General features: G+C 37.5%; 1 long non-coding RNA gene across 1 annotated transcript in view; it reads left to right on the top strand.

The window, feature by feature from the left end:
- Positions 1-3,500: 3,500 nt before the first annotated feature.
- The window catches only part of LOC114208148 (uncharacterized), a 45,565-nt gene continuing 34,182 nt past the window's right edge, over positions 3,501-14,883 (top strand). The window contains exon 1 of the long non-coding RNA XR_003608987.2: positions 3,501-3,585. This is a non-coding gene — a long non-coding RNA (uncharacterized LOC114208148). The remainder of the gene's footprint in view (positions 3,586-14,883) is intronic.

Genomic DNA, 14,883 nt, shown 5'->3' with positions numbered 1-14,883 from the left:
AGTGATTCTCTACTTGAAAATCATATCATTGAAATCTTTTCTCATCTCATACGTAATATCTTCAGTGGACACCTGCTTTCACCTCATACCAGCCTTGAAACCGGATTCAGTACTTCTACAGTTTCCCCCACTAGGAATTCTTCCTATAAAGCATGAACGAGCAATATAAATTAACTAATGATTTTGTAGAGAAGACGATGGGAGAACTTGCATTACACAACACATGATATTTTACTCAGAATTACATTAAATTTTTCTCAGTCTGTCTTCTCTATTACCAGCCTTTGGGTCTCCCTGTAGCCACCCATTCCCTGTGAAGTGTCAAATCTCTTCCTCTTCTAAGCAGAACAGTAGAGCTTTCTGTCATCTCTCCCAAGCCATCTCTGGTGCCAACCAAACTACAGCCCCGGAAACTCAAAGTAGGCTTGTCAAAGCATCAACTTCAAAACTGGATCTCCTCCAAGGGGAAACTTTTGGAATATGGCCAAGAAAATAGCATTTTCTTTATCATTTATATTGATATTCTCAAGTCAATCTCCAAATATTAGTTTTTTTATTTCCCTGGATAAAACCAGGGTGTAAATACTTTAGTCACTTTCCACGTCTAAAAAAGAACATTCAATTAAGGCTAGTATGTACAGTTTGTGAGTTACCACATTCTTGGAAATACAAGTCTTTGGGAAAATTTTCTGAAGAGCATCACTAAATCACGAGCAATGTAGGGAACTCACACAAGCAATTTCTTTCTAGTTTTACTTCCAGAACAAAAATCTTGACATGTTGGAGAGGAATTTTAAGGTTATATTTTATGGTGATCATGAAAATAACAAAGTCAAGACTAGAATACATGTGGTTTGGCGGGAAAAATGCAGTGTTTCTTCCAGCCAAAAGAATGAGAGGGGACAACAAAAGAGGAAGATTCCCTCTCTCTGTGGTTCAAGACATTATAAAATTGAGAAAACTTGTTATATAAATTTGCATATTATATTAATATTTACCTCTGGGTCCTGTTTGATTAAAAGGAGTTAGGAGTAAATGAGCAAAAGGAACTGAGCTTGCATAGACTTTATAGTTACTGATCTTTCTGTTTCTGGCAAGGGTATTTTTAGTCACACTTACTTAACCTTATTCATGCTACCCACTGTATTCTATGTTTTCTTGAATCCATCCACTATATATTCAAGCTTGCCGTACGAAGGCAAAAATGAAAATTCAAGCAACTTACATCACTCTAAATAGACATAGCTTCTTTTAGAGGGCCATTCAGAGGACACCTGGGTGGCTCAGTTGGTTAAGCGACTGCCTTCGGCTCAGGTCATGATCCTGGAGTCCCGGGATCGAGTCCCGCATCAGGCTCACCGCTCAGCGAGGAGTCTGCTTCTCCCTCTGACCCTACCCCCTCTCATGTGCTCTCTCTCTCTCATTCTTACTCTCTCAAATAAATAAGTAAATAAAATCTTTAGAGGGCCATTCAGAGAAATATGGTGAACTCATGATTTCTTTTTCCAGTTTTGTTGAGACATAGTTGACATATAACATTGTGTAGGTTTAAGGGATATAACATAATTAATATATATAGATATCTATCTATATATACACACACACACATACACACACTTGGAAATGATTGCCACAATACATTTAGTTACCATTCATCACTTCACATAGTTACAATTTTTTTTTCTTATGATGAGAACTTTTAAGATCTACTCTCTTAGCAACTTACAAATATACAATACAGTACTATTAACTATAGTCACCATGCTGTATATTATATCCCCAGAACTTAGTTATCTCATAACTGGAAGTTTATACCTTTTGATCACCTTCATCCAGTTCTCCCCCCAACCACCATCAAGATTTTTTTGAGGGGACAAAACTTGTAGGGAAAGTTAAGAAGTTTATGAAAAAAATCTTTCAACTTTCTTTTTATGTATTTACATCAGACTTTGAACTTTATCACATTAATGAGATTCACACCAGAGAAGTAGAAAGTGATGCCACTTGGCACTCCAGATATTAGCAGGCTCCAATACTGGTTACAATAATCAGCTTTGCCAGGGTCCATATGTGTCAGAATGGGGACAGCACTGTGGTCATGGCCCAGAGCACCCAAAGGACACAATGCCTCAGTCACTTATGTCTCTCATTGACAACATGGAAAACTCGGCAAGGACATTTGGATTTGCAATTAAAATCGTTGGAAATTAACTTGCTTACTGAGAAATGTGCCTATCGTCAGGAAAAATGTTCATTCTCTAAAGTTTACTTTTTTCATCTTTAGGGGAAAAAAAGCTTTTGGTAAGTTGTAGGTTTTTTGGTCTGTCTCCTCCATTCCTTACAACTATAGTCAAATGAGATAGATGATTCAAATTCTTTAATATATTAATTTAAATTCTTATCTGGTAACAGAAGTTACCACTACTAAGAGATCATCTGGGCTATAAAAGATGTCTTTTTTTAAAATTTTATTTTATTATGTTATGTTAGTCACCATTCATTACATCATTAGTTTTTGATGTAGTGTTCCATGATTTATTGTTTGCGTATTAACACCCAGTGCTCCATTCAATACATGTCCTTCTTAATACCCATCACCAGGCTAACCCATGCCCCCACCCCCCTCCCCTCTAAAACCCTCAGTTTGTTTCTCAGAGTCCATAGTCTCTCATGGTTTGTCTCCTCCTCCGATTCCCCCCTTTCATTTTTCCCTTCCTACTGTCTTCTTCTTTTTTTTTTAACATGTAACGTATTATTTGTTTCAGAGGTACAGGTCTGTGATTCATCAGTCTTACACAATTCACAGGATGAATTGAGCCTTCTCTTAAGCATTTTCTGTAGTTCCTGGCAGAAAAGATTTTCTCTGACTGTTACAGTTACTATTTTTGAAAGCATTATTATACTTTTAATACATAAAATTATAAAAAAATTGAAAATCACCCACAATTTCACCACCCAAAAAAAGTCAAATTATTTTTAAAGGAATACATAAATGTGTTTCAAAAATTCAAATAATGCTGAGAATAATAAAATTAAAATTAATAAGCCTTTCTTTCCTCACCTTCTCTGCCACTATTAACTAAGTTTTTAAAAATATTCTGTCAGTTATATACATATACTAGAAAATTCTACATTTTTCTTTTTTGCACTTAATAATGTTTTAGAAGTCTTTCTGTATGCATATACTGATCTACTCATTAAAAAAATAAATTATGTAGAGAAAGCCATTCATTGTCTTAGCCTGCTTCTGCCCGAAAGCAGAGCCTGAAATAAAGGTTTTTACATGTAGCTTATTGGAAGTGATTCCAGGGATCATAAATTAAGGGTAGAAGAAGTATGATAGCCAATCTCCATGATAGCCCATCGTTCCTAATGCTGGTATTCATACTCTTGTGTAGTCTCCTCCCACACTGCATCACAGTTATTCTATGTCACAGAACACACAGCAGAAGTGGTAGTATGGCTCTTCCAAAAGTAGGTCAGAGAAGATATGTGGCTTCCTGCATGCGCTCTCCCTTGGCCTCTCTCTTGGATCACTCGCTCTGCAGAAAGCCAGCTGCCATGAGGTGAGCTGCAGTCCACATGGTGAGTAACTGAGTGCTCCTGCTCACAACCACAGGAGTAATTTCAGAGGTGGGTCCTCTAGCCCCAGTCAAGCCTTCTGATGAACATGGCTCTACCCGACATCTGAGTTAGATGCTCATGAGAGATTCTAAGCTAGAACCACCCCACTGAAGCTGCTTCTGATTTGTTGACCATGGAAACTGTGAGAATAAATATTTGTTGTTTTAAATCACTAAGATTTGAGGCAATTTGTTATACGGAAAGAGGTAACTGATACAGGAAATCAATCAGGGAAGGAGAGAAAGCTAATATAAAGATGTGTTGGTATTGTTATGGTGAACTGATGCTTTACTCAGTAGGACCTTCTGAGGAGCCTTATGAACTGTGTGTCAAGGGAAAAGCATTTCTATTAGCCCCATTCTTCACTGGTCAAGCATGATCCATGGGTGTTAACTCTCCAGCCTTCTAGAATACATGTGTGAATACCAAGCGCGTTCCTATGGACTTCCCATGCCGCACCGTGAGGCACATGACATGGCTCAAAGCAAAACTGGCAGGTTGGGGCTGTGTGAACATGGTTGAAACATGCTCTAAACCACAGCCTTTACAGCTGGAGGAATAGACAAGGAGTTTTCAGTACAACCATACACATCACAAGGTATTTCTTATGCTCTTCCTTTCCATAAATCTATGTTACATGTCCCATTTTTAACATAGCAATTCTTTTTTGGTGTTCTATAAAATACTGAAACTGAATGCATTCACCACAACTACCTTTTTACTTTATGCGATAAGTCAAAGTTTTACTGTTAATGTGTCCATCTATCACTTAATCCAATATGAATTTATAAATTATTTTTAATTTAAAAATGATCTTTTCTTTCAATTTGTAATCCAATAAATTAATAAAGGGTCATATAGTCTGATTGATAGGACTAAATAAAAAAAAAAAATTGAGTCTCCACACTGTTAGACCACATTGCTCAGGTCCCTTTGGAGTCTCTGATTAAGTAAAGCAAGAGAAATTTAGCACTTTGGGGACCCATTATGAACTGAGATGAATCATCACTTCCTTCTGCACATTAGAAATTGCAGTCGAATTCAACTGTGAGAGATATTTAAATGTTGGCATTTTTCTTTTAGTTTGAATATTGTACTAATTTTTTTTGACTATATAATGTCCCCAAATTAAATGTCTAATGGCAGTATACCTGCACAAAGGAAACCAAGATACTGCTTAAAGTAACAAATGGCTATCACACTTTGTGACTCTTTTCTGAAATTGGATGGAGAATCTGTTGGCAGAAACAGCCTTTAAAATAAAGGCAGTGACTCAACTTCTGAAGTAGAGCCAGGTTCTCAGGCTGCAGGTTGCTGGGGTGGGCAGAAAGAGAACTCATTTCAGGAGAGTACAGGAAGTTACTTAATGCCTCTTATGAGTCAGAAGAGAGTAGAATCAGTTATGATTGGACTCTCTTATCTGGTTATACTTATAGGCAGATACTTTAATATGTGTGTATAAAACATGTATATGTGTATTTTTATTCATCTGTATTCTATGTTTTGCTTTGATAGGAACCCCCCACCCCCATCCTTCCTTCATTTTTGAGTGCTGTGGTAATGAGTCACTGCTGCCTATTACTTTGAAAGTAAGGACTTTCTAGGTCAGAGATTTAAAGAATATATATATATCTATATATATATATATATATATCTAGATATATATATATATATATATAGATATATATAAAACACTACACATTCCCCTTTATTCACTACCCTTAGTGGGATCTTATAGAAATGTATGTAGTTAAGAGAATGCTGGATTGGACAGAGAAAAAGAAAATGTATGTTCACAGTATCTGCTGTGTGCTCTTTACACACTATTTTACTTAATCCACAAACAGGTATTATGCTTCACTCTGAAAAATGTGGAAATGGTTAACAGGGGCTTAGTTATGTTAAGAGACTTCTCCAATACAATCTTGGATGTGGCAAACTGGAATTGGAGCCAAGGTTTGTCCAATCACATGATACATGGTCTTCCCACCACATCATACCTCCTCTGAGGCTTTCCAATATTTGTCTATGCCAGAGTCCAATGCTGGGACATTGGCCAGGTCACTACTCTCTGTTTTACTTTTAATTCTGAAATTAAAGAACTCTGAAAGCCAGTTTAGCTCCAACATCATTTAACCTCATTTTATTTTACATCAAGAGCTCTCAGAGTCTGGCCACTGACAATAAAAATGCTGAATAATATTCATAAACCATGTTCGGGACTAGGAGATCTGCCCCTCTTCAGACATTGGTTACTGCCGTATTTTTCAGAGACTTTTCCATTTGTTTGGATGTTTAGAAATATTTTCCTCAAGCAGAGAGGCTCAGATAACCTGTGCTCGTCTAGGGATCAGTTTAGGTTCTCTTTATCTGATTGGGGGCCTTCCTTTGTCATCAGGCCAGAATGTCTTGGGAAAATTTTAGGGAATTCTGCTACACAAAACTATTCCTCTTGTGAGAACAGAGAAGGATTTGGGGCCTCTGTCTCCCTCTTTCTGTGTTGGGGAGAACAGAGGGATTGGTAAATAGCTGGGAAAGGCAGGATGACATCCTAACAATCTTATAGTCACTCCTGCACCTACAAATTTTGTCATTTTAATTCTAAAAGGCACTCCTATGTGCAGAGGGTAGGTGATACTTCTGGCAGTTTCAAGATAAGTTATTTTGTTGGAGGTGGTCCTTGACATAGCATTAAAAGACAATATTTCTAGATACCATTAATACTTTAATAGGACTTTTGCTCTTTCCTGGAAGAGAAAGAACCCAACTTAAAAGAGGCACCAGGGTGACAGAAACCTTCTTGCAACTGTTGGTATGAACAGCTGTCTTAAAAAAAAAAAAAAAAAAGATCTGATCATCTCTATCCCTTTTGGTCTATTAGTTAATCTGCATTTTTAGAAAAGATCCATTTTTGAAAAACAAAGACAGAGAAACTGTGATCACTGCCAATTTCTGTTTGATAAACTAGTGGACAAAGTTAAAAGGGCAAACGGTAATGAAGTAAAAATTAATATAGGACAACTGAATGCAAAGGTTATTTCTTAAGGCTTGATAGTCCTAGCCTTGTTTGGATTGAAAAAAAAATGAAGTAAGTATAGGGCTTTGCATAAATTTTTGGTTTCAGTTACATTTTTGTCTTTGAAATTAGAAGCCAAGCTTCAGTTTTGGGGTTTTGAGGGAAGGTTGGTTTAAAGCATACTGGATCGAAGATAACTTTTTGCTAAATAGAACTGGATGGATTCCAACAGTAAAAATCTATTCTTTCTAGGTGAAATCAACACACCTCCTATGATCGTAGTAATTAACCCTCTAATCTGGTAATTGGATTTTTAAGAACTTAATTTGGTGGAACTATGGGAGGAATTGAATAGGCTTTCTTTATTTAAATCAGCCACCAAATAATTCTGTGACACAGAGCAAAGGAATAACCAGAGAACCACAAAATAAAAAATAAACACCATTACTACTACAAATACTACTAGTAACTACTACTATTAATAATAATAGTTACAATTTATTATGTCCCAACCATGTGTCAGACACTGTGTGTAATGAAGTATAGTTTCTTGGCAATTGTTTCTTGACCCTCTTGCGAAGTGTCCATTTTCATTCTACTTTTTGTGTTTTAATTTGTGCTTCTGCAGATATTTATAAATTAGCCTGATGTTCTCAATAGTGACATGTAATGTATGGTGATTAGCATAACATAATAATAAAAAAATTAGTGACATGTAACTGGTGAGTAACATTTTGCAATACTAATTCAATACTAATATTTTATATTGCCCAGGAGCTGAACATTGAACTCTAGAAATTTTTTTTTAAGATTTTATTTATTTGTTTGTTTTATTTATTTATTTGTTTGAGCGAGAGAGGGAACACAAGCAGGAGGAGTGGGAGAGGGAGAAGCAGGCTTCCCGCGGAGCAGGGAGCCCGATGCGGGGCTTGATTCCAGGACCCTGGGATCATGACCTGAGCTGAAGGCAGATGCTTAACTGACTGAGCCACCCAGGGACCCCTAGAAATTTTTTAATATACAGAAATTTTATTATATTTATAAACCAAATAAAAAGTTAATCCTGATTTAAATAATTTTGATATGAGTATTTGATAGTGATTAATTTTACTTTGCATTTTAATTTTCATGGTTATGAATATTTAACATTTATGAAAAATAATTTTAATGTTTAAATTTTTTACATTTACTGTAATTTATAATTGCATAAAATATATTTAAATGTTGTATACGTTGAATATAATCATACTTATCTTTTAATCATTTAGATCAACAGAACACAAATTATGGAGAAATTTTGATAACCATAACATTATTAGTAGCTTTACTGAAACAAAGGCAAAAATTTTAGAATTAATATAAAATTATTTATAATTAATATATATATTTTATTACTCAATCTAATATTGTGAAAGTAACACTCATATACGAGCAATCATGAATAAATTCAAATATCTTTGATATTTTGCCAAAAAAAACTATACCTTTATGCATATTTTTCATTTTGGTGTGATGAAGACATATTTGTTAGGGTAGAAATATAGAATTCACTTTATTTGGCTGTAACTATTATTTGTAGCCTCTAAATATTTAGAGTTATAGTAATTAACCTCTCACTTGTACTCTTGCTCTGAGACCTGCAAATATTAGGGGTAGACCTGGGGAGAGGCAGTACCGCCTCTGTAACATTCTCCAAATTCCAGACTCTAGTGCTGGACTGGTTCAGAGATCCTCTAGTCTGACTCCTTTATTTTAGAGATGGAGGAACCAACCCTGATGACTGACTGCAACCCTATGCCAAACCACAACACTGTCTGCAGAGGACGAGGAAATGGACCCTCTTCCCTTCACAAACAGGCAGAGTAGCATGCTCCTTGTGCACATCTGGAGGACCCCATTCATCTGAAACTTAAAGTGTGGGCCCCAATAACCAATTGTATGAGGTTAGCTTATTCATGAGGCTGGCAGGCAGTTCACATTGGCAGCAGGCCCCTGACTAAGAGCCCTCTCCAGTTGTCAACTTTCTCTCTAATCTGTGTATCTTTTAACAAAGCATTGCATTTGTATGTGTATCAATAAAGGCTAATTCTAACATGGTTAATTATAAGGAGGTTTGAAACCACCCCAGGGATAGTGCAATATCCTGAGGCTAGAAGCAGCCAAATCGGTCCATTGAGAGATGGCGACCAGAACGTGAGAGAGGTTAGTGTGAAAATTGCTGCCTGAGAGGAGCAGTGGCCTTTGGTGGATGGACACAGCCAAAATGGCCTCACAAGGAGGGATCTGGGAGAGTAATTCCTTAACTACGTTTGTCTACTTTCTGCTCATCTCTGGCAGGGGCTCTCCTTTCATCAAACCTAGCTGGAAGTTAGAGGGTACCAAAACCCTGAACAACGTATTCCTTTCTAGTCAGCCTCTGGGGCAGAGGGGCAGGTAAAAACTAGTGGAAATGGATTCTTTATAGGGTAAATGGCTGATAGTTCATACAACAAGTGAGAATTTTTATCATATATTTTGGATCTTTTGATTGTCTTGCTAACCAATAAACAGTGAATGGAGGGAGCAGTACACTCAGATACCTGGGCAAGAAAGGCCCCTGTTCAGGTTTTGCACTACAGTTGTTTTGCACTCAGTGCACTGAGCTTTGGAATGTCTTCCTTCTTCCTCCATGTCTAAGACTCTTCTGGGGCCTGAGACCAGCTGAAGCCAGCAGAGCCACTTGGGCAGGGTGTTCTGAATGTATATTGGGACTTGGATGACCCTGGTTTCTGTTTCTCCCCACCAGAGCACTCTCTGATGCTCTATCCCACACACAAGAATGTATCATGTCCTCAGGAGCTCTGGGACTTCTGCTGTGATATTGTCCCTAGTCTCCCTGACCAGGCTCTAGTTCCAGGAGGGTGGACAGACAAATATTTTGTTCTATTGCCTAGTATATTCTTTTATGGGATCATATGAAATTGGCCATCAGCATCATGGTAATACAGTGACTTGATGTGACTCTCACTCAGGTCAGACACATGATAAGTTCAAGACTCTGTTCTACTGCTGACCCTTGGCCTCAAACTGCAGGTATAGCCTGTGGCATGGCTCTCACCTGTCCATCTTTCAACCAGGGTGTCACCTCCCCTCTATAAAACTCAAAGGTGGTAGGCATGGCAGAAGATATCTTTTAGCCTGTGTAACCTCTCTGGTGCCCAGGCCCACCCCCTTCGCAGGCTCCTGGCCATATATTGGTCAGTGTCCCAGACCAGGCCACACATATCTTGCTGAAAGTGTTCAAGACCAAAGCACCATGATACCAGTTAGGCTCTTCATTCCATGTTCTCTCTTATTTCTGATTGATATTGTGATGTTGTACTCTCAGGTCTGTCTCAGACCATGCCAGATAAGGGTAGACAGTCCTTGCACAATGGGACCACCCTTCTCATTTCATTCACCAGCCTCTTGCCTATCCTTCTCACTGGCAAGAGTATGTGGAGGGCAACAGTGCAGATGACATTGAAAGAGAGCACATTCTAAGAATACAGTGATTATGGATTAATGAGTTCAAGAGAAGATATACTTGGAAGATGCGTTCTATTCTTAAGGCATAAAATTCTAGATGGTAAATTTAATGTCACCATAAAATGAATTATTGTTCTCATTTTCCTACACAGATGGAGGAAAACTGTCATTTGTGGGCTCCTTCAATAAAACACAGACAAACTTTCTGTGCAGTCATTGGAAACCAGCATTTTGTGGGCAGCATGATAGCTCACACAGTGTCAAAAGTAATGATGTAACCAGCTTTTAATAAATGTTATAAAATAATTGAAGAGACAAGAAGAGCTGTAATTTTTCCATATAAGCAGATTCTAAAGACCCATAGCATTGTGAGTTATAACAGCATTGTTACCATTTGCTTGTGGTGAGAGATATGAAATTACCCAGAAGCTGCATGTGTCAATAAAGAACATGACAAGATGATTCCTGGATCTGAACAGGAAGAGATGGTGCTTGGATACCACAAAGAATCTTTTTTTTAAATCTAAATTCAATTTAGTTAACATATAGTGTATTATTAGTTTCAGGGTAGAATTTAGTGATTCATCAGTTGCATACAACACCCAAGTGCTCATTCCATCAAGTGCCCTCCTTAATACCCATCGCCCAGTTATCCTATCCCCCACCCATCTCCCCTCAAGCAACTCTCAGTTTCTTTCCTATAGGTAAGTGTCTCTTATGGTTTGCCTCTCTCTCTGTTTTCCTCTTAGTTTTTTTTCCCTTCCCCTATGTTCATCTGTTTTTTTTTTCTTAAATTCCACATATGAGTGAAAGCATATGGTATTTGTCTTTCTCTGACTGACTTATTTTGCTTAGCATAATACCCTCTAGTTCTATCACGTTGTTGCAAAAGGCAAGATTTCATTCTTTTTTGATGGCTGAGTAATATTCCTATATATATGTATACACACACACACACACACACACACACACACACACACATATACCACCTCTTCTTTATCCATTCAAAGAATCTTTATTGAACTGATTACACAATAAACAAATACATAAGTCCCTCATCTCTATCCATTATTCTAAATCTTCATCAATAAAACACTATACCTCCCATGTAGCCATAAATCTGATAATGCATTTTTTATTGAAACATTAATATAAACAGGGGATCCACAAAAATTATTTGCCTGGGGCCTGCACACCTAGAAGGAGCTCTGAAAGATCCTATCAGTAGCTTCCTCCTCATGTCAGGAAGAGGGCAAGGCTAAGGCTGACTGTAGAGTGAGTGTGATGGTGATGTCAGCGAGGAGATCACTGGTTTAAAAGACAGAAACCTGAGTTCAAGTGCGGACTTCACTTCTTACTAGCTGTGTGTGTTTCTGTAAGTGAACTTGATATCACAAATCCTGTTTCCTCATATGTAAACTGTAGCTATAATATGATAATAATACCCTACTTATCAAATAGGTTTATTGTACTGATAAAAGAAATTGGTGTTTATGAACAAACTGTAAACTGATTTTAATAGGTATTTTGCAATAGCAAGTTTTGTATAAAAACAGTAAAAGTTCTTTTTTTCTCTTCAAAGCAGTTCAATAACAATCACATTCGGTTTATTCTATTCTTATTAGACAGTGAAAATAGTCTCTTCAAGGTCACCTTTTCTTTTCAGTGGTTCAAAGCAGCATTAATTAGGCCTCTGTGTATAATGGAACCAATCAAATTGCATTAAAATTATTAAAAAGCCATTTTCCCTCAAAGGCTATTTGATTTGGGCTTTCCAAATTTCCAATTTCACCGCTCTGTGTTTTCAGCAAAACTGTACACTTAAGGCTGAGATATGTACTGAAATTCTCTCTCAGGATACCAAGAACGCCATGAGTTTCCTTTGGTGTCATTTGTGTTACGATTTTAATTATTTCTTGACATTTCAGAAGTGAAAGTTTTGGCCTCCACTCTCTATGACTTCAAAAGATGGAACTCGTTGGATCAATAAGTGAGCCAAGGGACTGAGGGGGTAATTTATACTGCCTCTGGTATTCAGTTCCCTTTTAGCCTGGAGTCTCTTTTACCAAGGAGAAGACAAAGACGCAGTACTGTGGTCTAAATAGAAAGTTGAGTGGAGAAAAGACTGGGATCTATTTACAGCTCTTCATTGCAAAGTATTTCAAAAGATTAAAGTCCACAGTCCGTTTGTCACTGTAGAGCCAGAGTGCCTTTGGCCCTTGTCTGCTTGGAACAAGTTTATGTGGTTTAGACCTCATGTCAAGAATTATGAACATAAAACCATGAACTCTGGAAGGGAAGACATGGTGGTGTTGATTTTGAAGATCCTAACCAACTTACTCCTACATTCTTGCGTATTGTAAAATTGGCATTGATGTAAGAGGAGCCATACACCACCACAGTATTATAGATGTAAACAAACACACTGCTGTGGTTAACCAGTAGAAATGAAGTTCTCTCTGATTCTGACCTTAGCCAGAACATTATTAGAAGGTTGTGTGATAGACTCATTTGGAGATACTGTAATTGAAAATAAGAAAGCCAAGTATTCAAAAGTCAAAAGTAACTATAACATTAGTAAGACCCTTTGATGAAGGCCTGATGGTCCACTTTGGGTTAATGGAGAAGTGTGAGGGATTTAATAATAACTTTCAAATGACAGAAACTTTTAAACAGGAGGCAATCAATATCTTTCCTATTTTCTTGATAGACCTTCATTATTTTGCTTGAATTTTTCTTTCATCTTCTCCCCAACTCTCTATTCTTTGCAACCTCAAAACCAGTTCCTTCTTAGCTCTGTAGACTTTGATTTCAATTTATAACAGATTTAACTCACCACTATGAAGCACTTAGGGCTTACTACTGCGTCACTAAGGTCTGAAGTCTCTTTATCCACTCAAATCAACCTTCAGTCCCTGTTTCCTCCAGTTCACCACCCTGTCCTGCCTTCTCAGTTACTTAACAGGACCCCTGCCCCAGGGTCAATTATCTTCCTACCTGATTTCCAGGCCCAGCTGGCCTTCTAGTCTCTGCATCTCTCCTCTCCCCATAGTGGGTGTTTAATCCCTACCTGCAGACCGTCCTAGCTGAACCTCAGGTCTTCCACACCAATTTAGCCAGTTAGTAACAACTTAGTCAAAGCTTTCTTCCAAATACCTCTTGCTCTTTCTTCATTATCATGAACTGTAGTTCGGGTCACATTAAACATTTTCCTGCAGCAGGAGTCAGGGTATGAGGGTGGTTACAATCTTTGCACCCTGAATTTAGACAGTTTGCGTCTGAGTCTTAGTTTGTCTCTTGCTACCTTTGTGTCCTGGAACAAATTCCTTCATCTCCTTAAATCTCTCTGAACTATAAAGGAGGGATATCTTAGTAGCATCAACCTACAGAGGCTGATTGAACACAAAGCTAATAAAGCTTAAGCTTTAGGGTTCTCCACTTGAAGGGGTTCCCTTCAAAGCTCTGGGAGGAGGAGCTTTAGAAATGTGTTTACTTAGTCATATCTTCTCAAAACTTTTGCAAATGTAAGATATTTTTGCTGTCTGTCTTCCTCTGTTGTAATTCCCCCTCATTGTATGGTATTTGGAGTGGCCATAGACATTTTTGAGATCCAGCTACAGGGATGTTTAGTTGGTGATACATTTAATTTGAGTATAGAAAGATTTATGTATGTGTTTCATAATCATTATGTCACATATGATTAAATTTCATTTGCTATCCCCACCTAGAAATGGCTGCCAGGAATATTCCTACTGCCCCATGTGGCAACTCACCAGGTGTTAGAAAATGCAGAGCAGGGCCAGAGGTCCTGGCAAAATATGAATATGTTCCACAGAGACTGATATCAGAAGTGCATGGAAATAGGAGGAAAATCAAGATCTGAAATATACAAAGCTAGGAGATAGTTTGCATAAAACTCTTCCAATCAGATGTGTAAGATTTTAATTAGAGGATTCAGATCCCATAGAGCACTATTCAAAATAGAAGTTATCCTCTGTCAGGAATATATTAAGTAAGGCAGTAAATACAAATGCCATTGTGCCATATGCTTTTTGCCTGATTTTGATAAAAATCATGCAAAATAGATCTTTCCAGAATTCCTGTGTTTGTAAGACACAAACCAATAGTAGCAGTATTAATACAAACAGCAATTGTATCTGTTACAAATATTAAGGCAATTTGATAGAACTTTCCCCAAACTTGACAATGATTTTAAAATGTATTACCGAGATCAATTGTCAATCTAACAAATAATGACATTATCAATAATGAGTGATGAGGTTGAAAAAGACTTTTCTAAATAAGCAATAATTTCAAAAGAAACAATAAATTTTGACCAATCACTCTAGAGGAAATTTTCTATTTTTTCTGTGTCAGTTATTTATTACATTGATAATGCTGTGTACCAGCTGCAAAATCTCAGTGGTGTTCCACAATAAGCATAATTGTTTATGAGACTGGAAGAAGATGGGGGTTGCCTGGATGTCTCTCTTGATTGCGGCTTGGTTTCCTCAGTTGTTTGAGGGCCAGCTGGCTGCATACTGATCTAGACTGGCTTCAGCTGTGACAATCACAGTGACTAGGCTTCCTCCACAGGTCTTTCATCCTCCAGCAGACTAATCTAAGTATGTTCTCATGGCAAAGGCAGAGGTGCAAGACGGAAGAAGCCCAATTGTGCAAGTGCTTTTCAAGTCTTTATTTGCTTCCAATTTGCTCCCACTGGCCAAATCAAGTTA

Source organism: Eumetopias jubatus, unplaced genomic scaffold (genome assembly GCF_037043125.1).
Source record: "Eumetopias jubatus isolate StellerSeaLion01/CBP00866 unplaced genomic scaffold, mEumJub1_p1.0 scaffold_2, whole genome shotgun sequence".
NCBI classification, from domain to species: domain Eukaryota; kingdom Metazoa; phylum Chordata; class Mammalia; order Carnivora; family Otariidae; genus Eumetopias; species Eumetopias jubatus.
The sequence above is the reverse complement of the archived record's forward strand: the minus strand, read 5'-3'. Positions and strand labels throughout refer to the sequence as shown.